Genomic DNA, 14485 nt, shown 5'->3' with positions numbered 1-14485 from the left:
TTCTCCAACAATAAACACAGACAAAATATTGCTTAAATTGTGGAGTTAAATATTTCAGTACTCAAGAAAAATCAATCTAATGAAGAGAGGAATAATTCACCTGATATTTTAGGGGAAACTGACTTTAATATTTTGAGGTTTTTTCTGGTTTTATGTCTAGATGTAGTCAGGCATGACTGACCATTCATTTTCTGGCACCACTGGAGATAAGCCATAGAGCCTCCATAAAGATGCTTTTTCCCGTGAGGACGCTTTGATAGATTTATATGCATGATGCAACATCGTGCGGGGATACATAAATGTATTGTGAAAGAGCTAGGTTGGTTACTTCGTTATCTGAGCATTGTTCAGGCCATACTAACATACCTTGTTTCTCAGACTATTGTACTTCTGCTTCTTTGCACAGCAGTGCATTTGCCATCAAAGTACAAAGTTTCTCATATTGTATTGAGTTGTATTTCTGCTGAAAAAATTCAGGTGGAGACATTGTAGTATTGAGGTCCACAATTTTGGAAAATACTGTTTACAAGGGTCTCAGGTAAATATTTTTTACTACTTTTGGAGTTTTTGACTTAGGCAAAAGTTGGTCTTGGAATGCCTTTAAAATTAAAAGCTAACCTCTGAATCACACATATATAAGAGCAGAGTCTGTGACAGATGATCTAGATGATGACACTGAAATACTTCCAAGTGTTGTGTCCTAATGTCTGTATTGGAGACCCCTTGACTTCAAACAAAAAGAGCATTCTACAGGGGGTGAAGTTCAATGCTTTTTCCATCTGATCTTCTTAAGTTAAAAGATAGGTAGGACTATCTGGGAAATTGGATAGAGGTTATACATTGTATGTTTATCCTGTTGCATATTTTTCCTGAGGTCATTAAGTAAAGTCTATATGGTCTATGCCATGGGAATATAGGTGATTTCTGTCACACACTTCTTTAAGTATTACTATCCAAATATTCCATTACTGTATGCCAGTATCCTGTACATATCTAGACGTAATAGAAAAATGAGCATAAATTATTATGACATTTATTAATATTAATATTAGGCAATGACTAGAGATTTGGAATCTACTTACAATTCAACTGATAGCTTTTCACAGCTCTCTGTTGCATCTTCCTTTCTGCATCAAGTTAAAATAGCAATCTACTACCATTGTAAAGTCGTAGTGAGTTTTCCTGATGGAAAGTTTTGTCTGAATGATGAAAAGAATGACAACAGTTTACCTAACCACATTTCTGTGGCAGATGCATTTATACGCAGGTACAGCTTCACAGGTATTGCAGTTATTATGTAATAGCTACCACATTTGTCTTTTAAAAAGATACTGCTCTTTCAATTTAATACAGACATTCTCTAACAAAAGAAAGTGTTCCATTATTGCTAAGTTAAGGTTGCTTGTGGGTTTGTGGCCTACCTAATGAGTAGGATCAGTGAAATCTAACCTTTTAAACCCTGGAAATTCTGAATTATAGGATGTGAAGTTGTTAATCTGCCATCTTTGAGCAATGCCCTTAAGAGTCCACAATATACAGATTCGAACTTAGTCTTTGCCAACAAGGTCATATTTCAGAGGGAATAGAGCCTTTGATAACTTTAGCACAATACCTAACACCTAAAAAGGTGTGGCTAAGTGAACTACAATTAGTTGAAGCTATTCCCACACGGATCATGGCTAGGAAGTAACCCCCAATATGCTATGTTTTACAATCCCTTTATACACTTTCATAAATTAAGTTTATTTTTCTGCAGGATTTTCACTCTCATAACACTGAAAAATCCATGAAAAGAAAAGGCTTGTATTTCTTTGCACTGATATTGGATTAAGACACGCATACACCTCTGTGTCCTTAAATACACCCAGTACTGGCTCAGACCCAGATCTCATACTGCCAAGATGCTCCAACTAATCCTTTCACCGTTCAATATCACTGCACTTAGTACAGTGAATCCTTCTGAAATGCATGTGGATTTTTGCCAGCTGGGGAGGAAGAGTAGAGCCAATGCTTCACTGACATGAATTTTAGTATTATTTTTCTTGATATTCACAAGTTTAAGTTACATACACAACTCCTTGCTTCCTGATTTTCAGATCTCTGAAAGCCACTGGATTAAACATTCTGGAAAGGAACATGACTGTACTGATATTTTAAATCCTGGTAAAAGACACTTTTGTCAGGCATTTATTATGTACCACACGCTTCAGATCCAAACAAACACGATTTTGCTGCATGCCAAGGTAAATTGCCAAGAAACATTTTACACAGGGTGTGGAGAAATGGGGAGGGGGATTATGTGGCTGTTAGGAGCTTCTGTACATACTTGGGGACATGCAAAAAGTTTGTGGAATAGAGCAGAGTGAGAAGAATCCATGGGATTCTATAAGAAAAATAAGGTAAGGTCAGAAGATGCTTTCATGATTTAAAGCTCTGGGATTGGGATCTGAAGTAGATGACAGACACAAAGGGTTTCTCTGTAATGTTGCTGGCAGAGAGATTTTAGCTGTCCTGGGACCAAGCAGTAGGAAACAGAAACATTGTGAATACCAGAGGGAACGGGATCAAGAACAGAATCTGCAAGAATTTCAGCAGACATTTTAGCCCAAAACTAAAATATAGTTTTATGGATTTCTTTTGAACTTGGGGATGTCTGCGGCACTGTTTGTATGGGAAAGCGAATAGTTTTGTTGTGTTTGTCCTAAGAGAGAATTTTGGGACTTGAAAGTCAAACATCTTGCCAAACCACCAGTCACCCAGCAAAACATGAAAAGAGGCTATGATAACTGATCAAGGATTTGGTAGGGCCTGTGGAAGTAAAAATAGAATAAATGTTAGAGAAAATGCATCATTCATCTCTGGCGTGGCTGTGCTGATGCAATGACAATGTACAAGGGATGATTACTGATGAGGTGATAAAAGGCAGCAGGGAGCCATGAATAAAGATATCTAAGGATGGTCATAAACACATGATTCATCAAAAAATTAGAATCCTTAGAAACATTTCAGTTTTCAAACTGTTGTGCAAGGTTTCCTTTAGGAAAAGTATGGAATAAAAGCAGTTCCTAGTTCTCTTCTGTTAACAAAATAACTACTACAATTTTCACCTTGGAAAGAGACTACTAGTAAAAACAAAAAAAGGCTTTTCAAAAAAATCCATCAATGACTTTGCTAAAGTTGTCAAAGTTTATAACGTTATGAAAATGAAATGCCAGATTGCCACACAGTCTGGATCATATCATACAAGGTAGGTGTTTTCATGCTGCAGGACAATTACAAATGCATCTCCAGTTTCTACCTGCAGCAATAGCTACTGAAATTGCACGTCTGTAATTAACAGATAACTCTATCTGATAACACTTTTGGCTGTAAGGAGAGGAAAAAAGGAGAGAAAGCAAAAGAGAGAACAAAAATACAGATGTCTTTTAGACATTAATTTGACTGTGCACAAAACCTTTGGAGTTCTAGATTTTACTCAACAACCCTCTAAATAATGTTTTGTCTCAATACAGTTTTAGAAGTGCATGGTTGATAATAGTGTGAATCTGAAAATGTAATAAAAATACTCCAGTATACAATTTTTTTAATATTGCCTTTATTACTATAACACAGAGGCTGCATGTGAATACAATATTTCTACAGCTGTTGTTAGGCAGATGACTGTAGAGCTAGATTGGTGTTATCATCATTTAACTGTGTAATTGCAAGAGTGACGCTACACAGAAAAAGTATCACCAACTCTCAGTGTCTGTGGATATTCAGGATTTCTGGATAATGCCATTATTTCAGACCTGGATAATACTGCCTATGCACCATAATGTGTAGTCCACTATCCCAGATGAGCTCACAAAGTTTGGATCCTCAACAACTTATGTCTTTGGAATGCAGTTTTCATAACACGGTCTATGTGTTTATTCTTTCTCATGTAAAATATCCTTCCCATGATATAATTCATTATTTAGTAGGACATTATCAACATCAATATTTAAATAACACCTTCCTCACCTGCAATAAAATGAGAGATTAACCTTAATACTGAGATTTTTTTTGTCTTCAAGAGTGGCTGCTCATCAAATTTCTCTCACCCAAAATGTCAAAATATTTTATTAATTTTTTGTTTGTAACATCTCTCTTTTAAATTCTGGGTGAAACAAAGACAAAACATGCACAAACTAAAATTGTGAACCCCTAAGTTCACAGTATTGTTTTACTAACGTGAATACTTTGTGCTGATACTTTGTGTTGCATGTTGAAATTGCAGTTTTATTTGTTCTTTAACTTCTTTTAATCTGAGATAACTCCTTAATGGTATTTTTCAGTGGTGTTTTAACAAAGAAAACGTGTTTTGTTTATTTTTAGATAACATGGAAAAGTTCAAAGTTCAATATAGAAATAGAGTCTTTGAGTTCATATTGCTTATATTATCTTTGGTTATTGTTCCATTTAGAAATTTCAGCCAGTGCTTAAGCTTCATTAAAGTATATAGTAGATATGACTCATTGTAAAGTCATTAATAAATAAAAACTTTTTTAATTTTCCTAACCTTTTGCAAATATGAGCAGAAGGAAGTGATTTTGACTTCATACATTTCATTAAGTATTTCTATCTTAGGTTCTAAATTATGTAACCATTATTTAAAAATATGCAGTTATTTCCATTCAGATCCTTGTTTACATTTCATATGTATTATGACAGCATCTAAGGAATAAGAACTTCATAATAAAACTAGTGACTATTCTTAAACTCTTAAACTCTGAAATAGTACATTTTATTACATTTTGTAAAGAAAACAGCAGAATTGAACGTTTATTGGTTGGCATTAAAAATCTTTTAATGATGACAAGTATTATTTATGATTTATGTCACAGAAAGAAATAATCCTAAAGATCCTAAATCATGGAAGAAGAAACAGAAACTAAAATCCAGGCACCCACTGAGCTCAGATTACTTTTCACAGTTACACACAGACTAGCAGTTTTCAGAATTGAGTGTATCATCACAGACAATAGGCTGATAACAGCTGCTGAAATAAAATGGATCATGGTTGTATAGGGATTTGCAAATAATCAAGAGTACTTTAAAGAGAGTTAGTCTCACCTAACTGAGACTCATTGCTGGCACCTCCTGGGAGAGAGTGAACGCTGAGAGAATGTACAAGTTGGTCCTTTGAATTAGCTTTCACTTTTGTAGTGTGGGAATTATTTCTAGGGGTAATCAAAACTCAGGTGATCCATTAGGTCTGGTTGTGCATCATGTGTGATCTGAATCAAGTAACCAAAATAGATTGTAACTAGCAGTGCATTAAAGACGTGGATAGAAAGAGATCCATGGACCAGCCTACCTGGCAAACCTCATTTATCTGTTTTGAACAATGAAGGCTTTATACGGAAAAGCCCGTTCAGGAAATGAAGGATTTAGCAGTGCTAGAGCTCTATGGTTTAGTGCTTATCTACATTAGTGCAAACTCTTAATCAAGATATGCTACATCATTATGAAACTGAGCTTGCATACACAGACTATAGCTCAGTCAGCCTCTGCATATTGAAAAACTCAGCCTGCTCAGGAGACAAATCTATAAAAGGGAAAAATGTTTTGGAAATACCATCTTGTCAGTAATCACTCATTTTCAAGAAATTAACTATAATTAATATGAATTGACCCTACTCCACTTCAAAGGAATACCCAAGTTATAAAGATGAATATGACTCAAGACCCCCCACCCACTTTTTTCTTCCGATCTGTGAATTTTGCATTGCATTTTGAATTCTCACATATGACTGTACTTATTTTTCCTTTGGGCAAACAGCAGAGAGGGGAAGAGAGGAACATGGGCTGTACTGACTCTTCTCCCACACTGCTTTTTATGCAACTGAAATAAAAAGATATGTTCCTGATTCTAATTCCTTAGCTAGGTAGTTGATTATGCATGTATACTAATCTAGGCAAATTTCTTAGTTAATTCCAGCTCTTCTAGCCTGGTGTGGGGTGGTATTGACAACTCATTAGCAGTATCTAATCCTTGGCATGGATGATCACGGCTACAATGTAGGTTAATTTTCAGGGGTCTGCTGAAGCAAATGTAGCACCCCAGAAATGGAGATCCAAGAGAAAAATGTCAGAAACAGAAGTGGTTGTGGAGCAAAAATCAAAACTTCATTGTGAAAATTAAAAGATTTCAGATTCAATATCTCTGTCCATTCAGGGCAATATACTAAAAAAGACTTCTCTGCAGTGTTCTTCAAGATAATTTTAGTTCTGTTTTCACTATATCAAATAAATAACTGATAATTTAAACCTTCACTATTAATTTAAGACAACACACAAGCATTTTATTAATTTTATCTTTTATTGTTTGAATGATCTTTCCCCAACTTCCTTGAGAGAATTCAGCCATGGATGGTCTTTGCTCATTTATTTCCCATTGAGAGTTACCTAAGAGAACCTTTTGAAGACTGCAAACCTGGTCACTCAAAAATTGATGAATGTCAGATCTGTTTGTCTGTGTAACCTTATTTAGATTGTATATGGATTTTGAGATAGTCTTTAATGATATAATTGCTATCCAATTTTCTACCTTCCCAGTAAATAAAGCAAGCTGTGTAAAAGCTCCAGTATACACTGACATAGTGATAAAGTAACAATTTAATTTCCATATTAAATAAAGGGAGGGAGAAACACATCTGCAAAAAAGGTCTAGTTTACTGAGAGTGGGGTAGATTTCTATATCTATTTTAGATAAGCCGATCTAACTTCTGTTTCCTGTTCTTAGACTGTATGTCCCACCTCCATCGTGGTGCTGGCTTATTGGCTTTTTTGGTTGGTTGACTGGTTTTTACCCTAATAGTTTATGGAATTAAAGCGGTAGAAAGCTTTTTACATTTTTGTGGGTTAGAATACTTTTTTCCTGCTATTTTTCTCATTGAGTAGGCATATTATATGGCCCCAAAAACTGCAGGGTTGGCAGAAGGCATGCAGTAGAATTGGGAGTTCCACACTGCAAGCTATGAGGGAAGTTTATCTTTAGCCACACTGTGAATCTTCATTTATGTTTTCTTTTTTTCTCTATCAAACACAGAAAATTTAACCTTCCCAGAGGAGGGTTCAGTCTTAAACTAGACACCTCTCTCCTCTTTTAGAAAGGGAAGAAATAATAGGAAATAATAAAAATAATAATAGGAATAAAAGGAAATGTCCAGTGTTTCTACTCCCTTGGGATTTAGTCCATCTAAGGAAATAATTATTGATGGTCATATGGACTGAAACACAGGGTGTAGCACTTTCATCATAGATTCTAAGATCTCCTGGGTGAAAAGGCTCTTCATCCCTTCTCTTAAAATTGAGCCGTTCAATAGCCTGTGGACATAAAAGAGAAAGAGAGGAGGAAGTCTGACTGTAGTGGATTATTAGGGCACTCAGCTGGCAGTGAGGGAGATGATTCCAGTTCTGCCTAGCAGGCATGAGAGGCAACTGGAGTGCCAGCTGAGAGGTACCTAAGTTTTAGTGGAACACACCGTGTGCCTACAAAGTTACAAAACACACCTTTTCTACACAGAAAGAGCAGTAGCAGGAGAAAATATAGCAAATTTATTGATGGAGGCTGTTGAAGAGAGCTATGGTGCCAAAACTAAATGTTACGTTGAACATACATAGACACTGGAAAGCAATCCATTGCGTTGTCTAGGGACATAGTGGGAAATGTGGTGAGTAATCTTGGTCTTGTGCAACATACTAAGATTCAGACCGAGAAGCCAGGGAATCATTCCTAGTTTGGGTGATTTTAGCTAGGTGCAAAGATAAATCATATCTTGATAAGACAGATTTTATAATTGTTTAGGGAAAAGAAATACCAAGGTCAACAGATCAGGCATGCTTTTTTTTAAAAAAAAAAAAAACCAAACCAACCCAAAACTGTATACTGTAGGGCAGAAATCCTTAGACATATAAAATACCTTTTCAAGACATTTTTAATAGAAGAGGTAATATATCAGCAGAATATGAAACAGATAAGAGAACCCAATTATCCTGGAATACATGTAATAAAAATAGTCCTGCCATGCTCACAAGAAATCTCTCAATCTTAATGATAATTTAGGTAGATTTGTTACATGTGGTATTCTAAACAGTTCAAGAGCATGCTGAATGGATTCTTTCTTCAATAGCTAGATTTCAATAGGAGGACATGATCACAAAGAATTTGAACAACTATGTTAAAAAAAATCAACCTCTAGCTATCAAAGAAGAAATTTTGTGGCAGGAAACAATATGTCTTCAATATTCTGCATTGATTGTGATAATTTATTTATTTTTTCTTTAAAAAGAAGTTTGTAAGCTTTTAATGTTGTGTTTGGGGAACTGTGGCTCTGCTGGCTTACATTTGGAGTTATGCTTTGTACCTGAAGCACAATCCCAAAAGACATAAATTGTTGAAGCTATTCAGGTTATTAAGGTTTGAACCAGAGAATAGTTTAATGTAAGATGGAACAATGCAGGAACATAACCAGATGTTCAGATAAGCTCTGAAAATTGTTCATGTTGCAGATTTTAAACACAACAACAAATATAAGGGTAAAGAAACCATAGAATTAGAAGTGTCTTGTTATGGGATATGCATAAATCTCAATAGGATATTGGTGATTCCTTGACCTATAGAAATAAAATTATTTACAAAAAATTGTGAGAACAGTATATTTTGGGGAAAGTTTTTACCTGGTCCAGTTGCTTTCTTAAGGGCCTTTCTTAATTAGTAAAAGTGCACAACAGTTAAGAGATACCAATCAAAATATGGAGTTTGAAATTCTTACACAATTCAAACAGAAGGCAACTGTCCTGACATCTGAGTACAGTAAGTGCCAGACAAAGCTGTCACCTGATGCTTGTAAGCAGGGCCTTGGGGGCACGCTTCTACAAAGGCAGGGTGATCGCTTGAGACTCGCAGCATATGCTTCCAAAGCTTGGACTGAATCTGAGTGTTGGTGTGAAGATGCAGAAAAAGTATCTCTGGCTGAACTGTATGCAAAGAAGGAAATGTATTGGTTTCTTTTTCCCGAGGGAGACCAATTTTGGTAGTAAAAGGTCATGAGTTTTGAAAGATGACTACAAAAAGGAAGTTAGAAAAAGCTTCTGGATTTCAGAACCTTTTCTTTTTCAGCTTCAATTGCATGATTTACAAGCAGAGATGATAGAGGAAAAGACTCTGTGGTAATAGAAAACTTCTTTTCAGCTTGGGACAGAAATGAGGTAGGAAGACATAGGAGACTGATACTGGAACTAGGTGAGCCTGCTCAGAAAAACTGCTGCATAAGGTGTGACAGTCCTCTCTCAGAGGATATAGTCTGCCGCTGCAGAATCCACAACATACAATCAAACTGCCAAAGATAGTGACAGCTATTAATATCTTGCTCTTATAAAAACTTCGAATCAGATCTTTGTGACACAGGTGATAATATATTTAAGAACAACAGGCTTTATTCTGTGTTGATTTCAGATGGTTGGTTTTTTCCACATGTGGTAGTACCAGAAATATAAATATTAAAAATAAAATTAGGTCAGCTATGTTTGTAGTTAAGTTACAGAGTAGTATCCTTGAATCTGACCCCTTCACCTGCTCCAGTGTTGTTCAAGTGAAATCAGAAATCAGACAATTAAACTATTTAGCCAAAAATAATGGTATTGTATGCTGTTGTAAATACTATAAGAGATTATGAGGGGGTTACACATATATATACACATATATATGCATATATATGGTGAGGGATAAAGATGGACAGAGAAAGATAGGCACAATGGATCAAATCTGTTAACACCATAGAACTGGGTTTATGTGTATATTATTCAAAATAAAATAAACTCTAAGAATATGGGCAAAGACAATAATGATCTTTGAGGAATTTTGCCTGATTTGGGGAGATGGTATCTAAGCAAAAGCAACTGTATAAAGAACATAAAACATATTTTCAGAGGCTTCATCAAAAGGAGACGGGAAAGAGGTGGACTCTGTGTGCCTGTCTTCTAAAAAAGAACAAACTGTAGAGTGCAAAAGGATCAGAGGAAGTGCTGAGCAAGGAAACACAGAGCAAATATGTAGTAGTGTGTATTGTCTCTTTTGAAGGGGTTGTTGAAGGACAAGTAATGTGTAACTTTGTGTTGCAAAGCAACACCTCTTGAACATTCTCGTAAAACTGGTTTGACGTCTGTACACAAGGAGAGCCAATTTGGATACAGGGACAAGTGCAGACCTTTCCATCTCCTTTTCAGATCTTAGAAAAATATTTGTAGTTTGCTTGATAAATAACAAAGGTTTGCCTTAGAAATGAATCCGGGGACAGAAATTTCATTACCTGCAGGATAGTTGCGAGTGCAGAACTGGTTCCTGGATCGTGAAGGCCCTGGGAAGCTGTTCTGCTCACTGCAGCTCCTGCCCTGCCGAGACGGCTGGCTTTCCTGCCAAGGAAGCCAAGGTGTGTCTGATGTGCACCCAGGTCTTCTCTTGGATCTGTACTGGGGGAAATTGGAACTTGGAGTGAGCAATGGGGCACACCAGCCCTTCAGCATCACTGTTTAGTTCTCAGGCATTAACAGCCACCTAAGAACATTACTTTGCCCTGGAGGCTGCTCAGTTTCTGTCTGCTTAGTCTGATCCTTGATTTTTAGTCTAGTTCTAGTGAACCTAATCTAACTGCACCTGTATTCTTTCTCCTGTTTGATTATTAAATATACTCTTCTCAGCTCAGCAGCTCCATTCCCTGAAGCCCTGCTAATTGCCAATCCTTTTCTCCTTGCTTTCTTCTTTCTCACCTGGGATATTCTTCAGTCCTGTTTTCTCCTCTACAGGATCTGTACCACAATCTGCTCCACCATCCATTCATTTGTTCCCATTTTTGCTCACTGAGTCTTAGATTTAGATCTTGACTCCTCTTTAGGTCAATACTTAGGCTTCCTCCTCCATATTTCTTGCATCCTGGAGAAGCAGGGTGTACCACAGACAGCCAAGAAGAGACAAATTCCCTCTTCTTTTTTCCAGTTCTAGCATCTGTGCAGTCCCACTCCTACTTTCCTGACTGTGATAACTGTTAAGTGAAAAGTCTGACTTTTCATAGAGGTTTGATTTACATTTGGGTTATACAAGCCTGTTGCCTAGCCCGTGACTTACTGCAGAAGCTGTGAAACAACGTATGGTCTAGAAGCACTCCGAAGATATGAGGGGACTGAGCACAGTGAGCTGCCCTGCAGATCTGGTGCCTGTGCTGGCTAGTCTGGAGCTGTGAGAAACTCAAGCGTGCTAGGGATCTTTGTTTCTCTGGCAAGTTTTTATTAAGCTTGTATTGGTGCTGCCAGGCCCCTGAGGGCACTAACAGGCCTCAGCCACCCTGGCCAGCCTGACCTGCCCCCCACCCACCCACACCCTGCCCACTGCTCTGGGATCCTCATTTAAGCTTAGGCCAGGGCTAGCAGTCCTAGTTTAAGCTATGACGTAATTATACCTGTGCTAAGACCTGCTTCTGGCCCTGTGTCCTGGCTGGATCCCCTGTATACACCCCAGCCCTGGTTCATCACTTCCCCTGCCTGGGGCTGTCTGCAGACCCTCTTAGCAAGCTTGCCCAACGTGGTCAGCCCTGGTGGGACAGCAACCGCTGCGGCCAGTGTCACTCCTGGCTCCCCAGCCCTGAGGAAGCAGCCATCCCTGCTGTGCCCTGACACCAGTTTGGCTCTCATATATGCAGTTTGGCCAGCCTGAAGGCTAAAAAAAAGATCTATATCAAATGCCAGTGTTAAAACAGGTCAATGATTCCAAGAGTACAAAATTATCTTCAGTTATCCTTTCTCTCCACAGAGCTTCACAGTGTGCAGCTCCATGGCAGCTTTAACATCATGAGGAAGTTATTTACGGAAGGCACTGTAGGTGGGGAAAAGAAAATTCCATTCCTTGGAAGAGTTGGCTGCTTATACAGTTCTGCTAGATATGCAGTGTGCTAGATATCTCTGGTAGGTATTTGTCTTCGTGGCAGATTTCTTTCTAATGTTGTACTACTTCCTGCAGTGCACTGACTCTTCCAGCCCTTTACTTCGGTCCTGACCTTGATTATATACTCTTTTTTATGGATAATAAGTGCATGCTTCAAAAAAAACCCTATTGTTGTACTTCTTAATTCCCTAGCCAGTTCAAGATCCTTTCTCTCACAGAAAACTCTTTGAGATTAGTATGTGACTTTTGGGTTTGCCTGAAAAAGTAACAAAGCATTTGGACCTTTGGCTTGTGGGCCTTTTATTTAATTTTATTCCTCCCTCACAGCTTGGATCATGGAGCTGGAGCCGAGGGAGCAGGCGGGCATGCCTTCAAATTGTAATTTGCCTTCAGCTGTAGCTTTTCTTGGCATATGAACGCAGTCCCCGAGTGTCACTGCTGAAGTGCTCCCATTCATGCTGTTTCTGTAACTGAGCACTTACGGCATACTGATATAGGAGCCCTCTTTGTTCAAGAACGCGTACAGTATAGTTTTGTACAAAAGCTATTACACTGGGTAACTATGGATTGTCTGAGGGTCTGGATGAGTTAATATCTAAAGATATTTTTCTTCTTTCAGGTTGCAAAATTTTCTTTCTTCACACTTCTTACTCTTTCTGATTTTTGTGATCTTACTCTGTTACTTGATCATTGTTTTGCTTGTTTATTTTGGGTAGGAGGCTATTAGTGTATTGTTTGTAAATGACGAGTTTTCAAAGAAGGAATATTTTGGGTTTTTTTCATTTCTTCTATTTCAAGTATCTGGTTTATCTTATTTGCTAATTATATCAGCTAATCTTTCCAATCATATGACTGTACTGCATGTCTGATCATATGACTGGATTAGTTTCTTACAAACCTGTGATCAGTTTCTCCTTAAACACAAGAAGAGCAGTAGACAACTTCTAGTTATCATCTAGTGAATAAGACTTTTACTTAAAACCAGATTTTTCCTCTTCTCCTTTGGCTTGATATATTCTTCTTTCACCACTTTAAAAATGAGACCTTTTTTTTCTTCCAAGCTTTCAAACTGAAATAGCAACAGCTGTTGAAGGATAACTTCTCTTTGCACATTTTTTTCTTTTTATAATTAAAGTTGGTTTGAGCCTGCAGTATTTATATCTGCATTTCACTCTCTAGTGTGGGATTTCATCTCAGTATGGAATGGTCTTGGGTGGAAGACAACATCAATGATGATCTCATCCAATATAAAACCTACCTTATATGTGTTAGGAGGGAGTGGTGTTAGCAGACCTCAGTGAAATACTTCCAGGCAATAAGATGTGCTTTGCTAATGACTGCTTCTAAATGATTCCATTGGGTTCTGGGGAAGCAGAAGCCTTATAGATTTTTTTAGGAGGGAAGCTACAGATATTGTTGAAAGTCTTTGTTTTGCTTACTTTACATTTTACTTTATTTACAATCAGTTTTACTTATGAGAATGATAGGAGAGTCATTACGCCATTACACTTAGAAATCCCAGTGATTCCCAAAGGTTTCTTCCCACTGTGAGTTTAGGTCCTACTCCACATTCATGCTGTCCATAAACTTGGCTGCAAAGCAGTACCTGATTTTTGGGACAGGAAAGTTGAATGTGTCTCAATGCAATGATAGCGACATTAGTTCTTTGCGGTTTGTTGGGTATGAAACCCAAATGTGCTTTCATCACACTGGGCTATTGCAGCATCATTAGTATGGCAGGTAGCATGTTCTACAGCATGTTATTCACCCTCCCTTCCTGTTAATTCCATGTGGATGTATCACCCCAGTGCAGCAGATCACATGGCCTAGGAAAGGATGTGATAACAGTATTTCATAGATTCATAGAATTGTTTTGGTTGGAAAAGACCTTTAAGATCACCAAGTCCAACCATTAACATAGAACTGCCTAGTCCACCACTAAAACATGTCCCTAAGCACCACATCTACATATATTTTAAATACGTCCAGGGATGGTGACTAAACCACGTCCCTAGGCAGCCTGTTCCAGTGCTTGACAACCCTTCCAGTAAAGAAATTTTTCCTAACACCCAATCTAAACCTCCCCTGGTGCAACTTGAGGCCATTTCCTCTTGTCCTATCACTTGTTACTTGGGAGAAGAGACCAACACCAACCTCACTACAATTTCCTTTCAGTTCGTTATAGAGAGTGATATGGTCTCCCTTGAGTGTTCTTTTCTCCAGACTAAACAACCCCAGTTGCCTCAACCACTCCTCATAAGACTTGTACTCTAGACCGTTCACCAGCCTCATTGCCCTTCTTTGGACACACTCCAGCACCTCAATGTCCTTCTTGTAGTGAGGGGCCCAAAACTGAACACAATACTCAAGGTGCAGCCTCATCAGTGCCAAGTACAGGGGGACGATCACTTCCCTAGTCCTGCTGGCCATGCTATTTCTGACACACACCAGGATGCTGTTGGCCTTCTTGGCCACCTGGACACACTGCTGGCTCATACTCAGCTGGCTATTGACCAATACTCC

The 14485-nt window shown here is 38.0% G+C and overlaps 1 long non-coding RNA gene across 1 annotated transcript in view; it reads left to right on the top strand.

The window, feature by feature from the left end:
- Positions 1-11946, top strand: part of LOC142600516 (uncharacterized) — a 47408-nt gene extending 35462 nt beyond the window's left edge. The window contains exons 4-5 of the long non-coding RNA XR_012834047.1: positions 2097-2243; positions 11831-11946. This is a non-coding gene — a long non-coding RNA (uncharacterized LOC142600516). The remainder of the gene's footprint in view (positions 1-2096; positions 2244-11830) is intronic.
- Positions 11947-14485: the final 2539 nt, after the last annotated feature.

Source organism: Balearica regulorum, chromosome 1, assembly GCF_011004875.1.
Source record: "Balearica regulorum gibbericeps isolate bBalReg1 chromosome 1, bBalReg1.pri, whole genome shotgun sequence".
Taxonomy (NCBI): domain Eukaryota; kingdom Metazoa; phylum Chordata; class Aves; order Gruiformes; family Gruidae; genus Balearica; species Balearica regulorum.
Note: the sequence above shows the minus strand (reverse complement) of the source record. Positions and strands in the feature narration are given on the sequence as shown.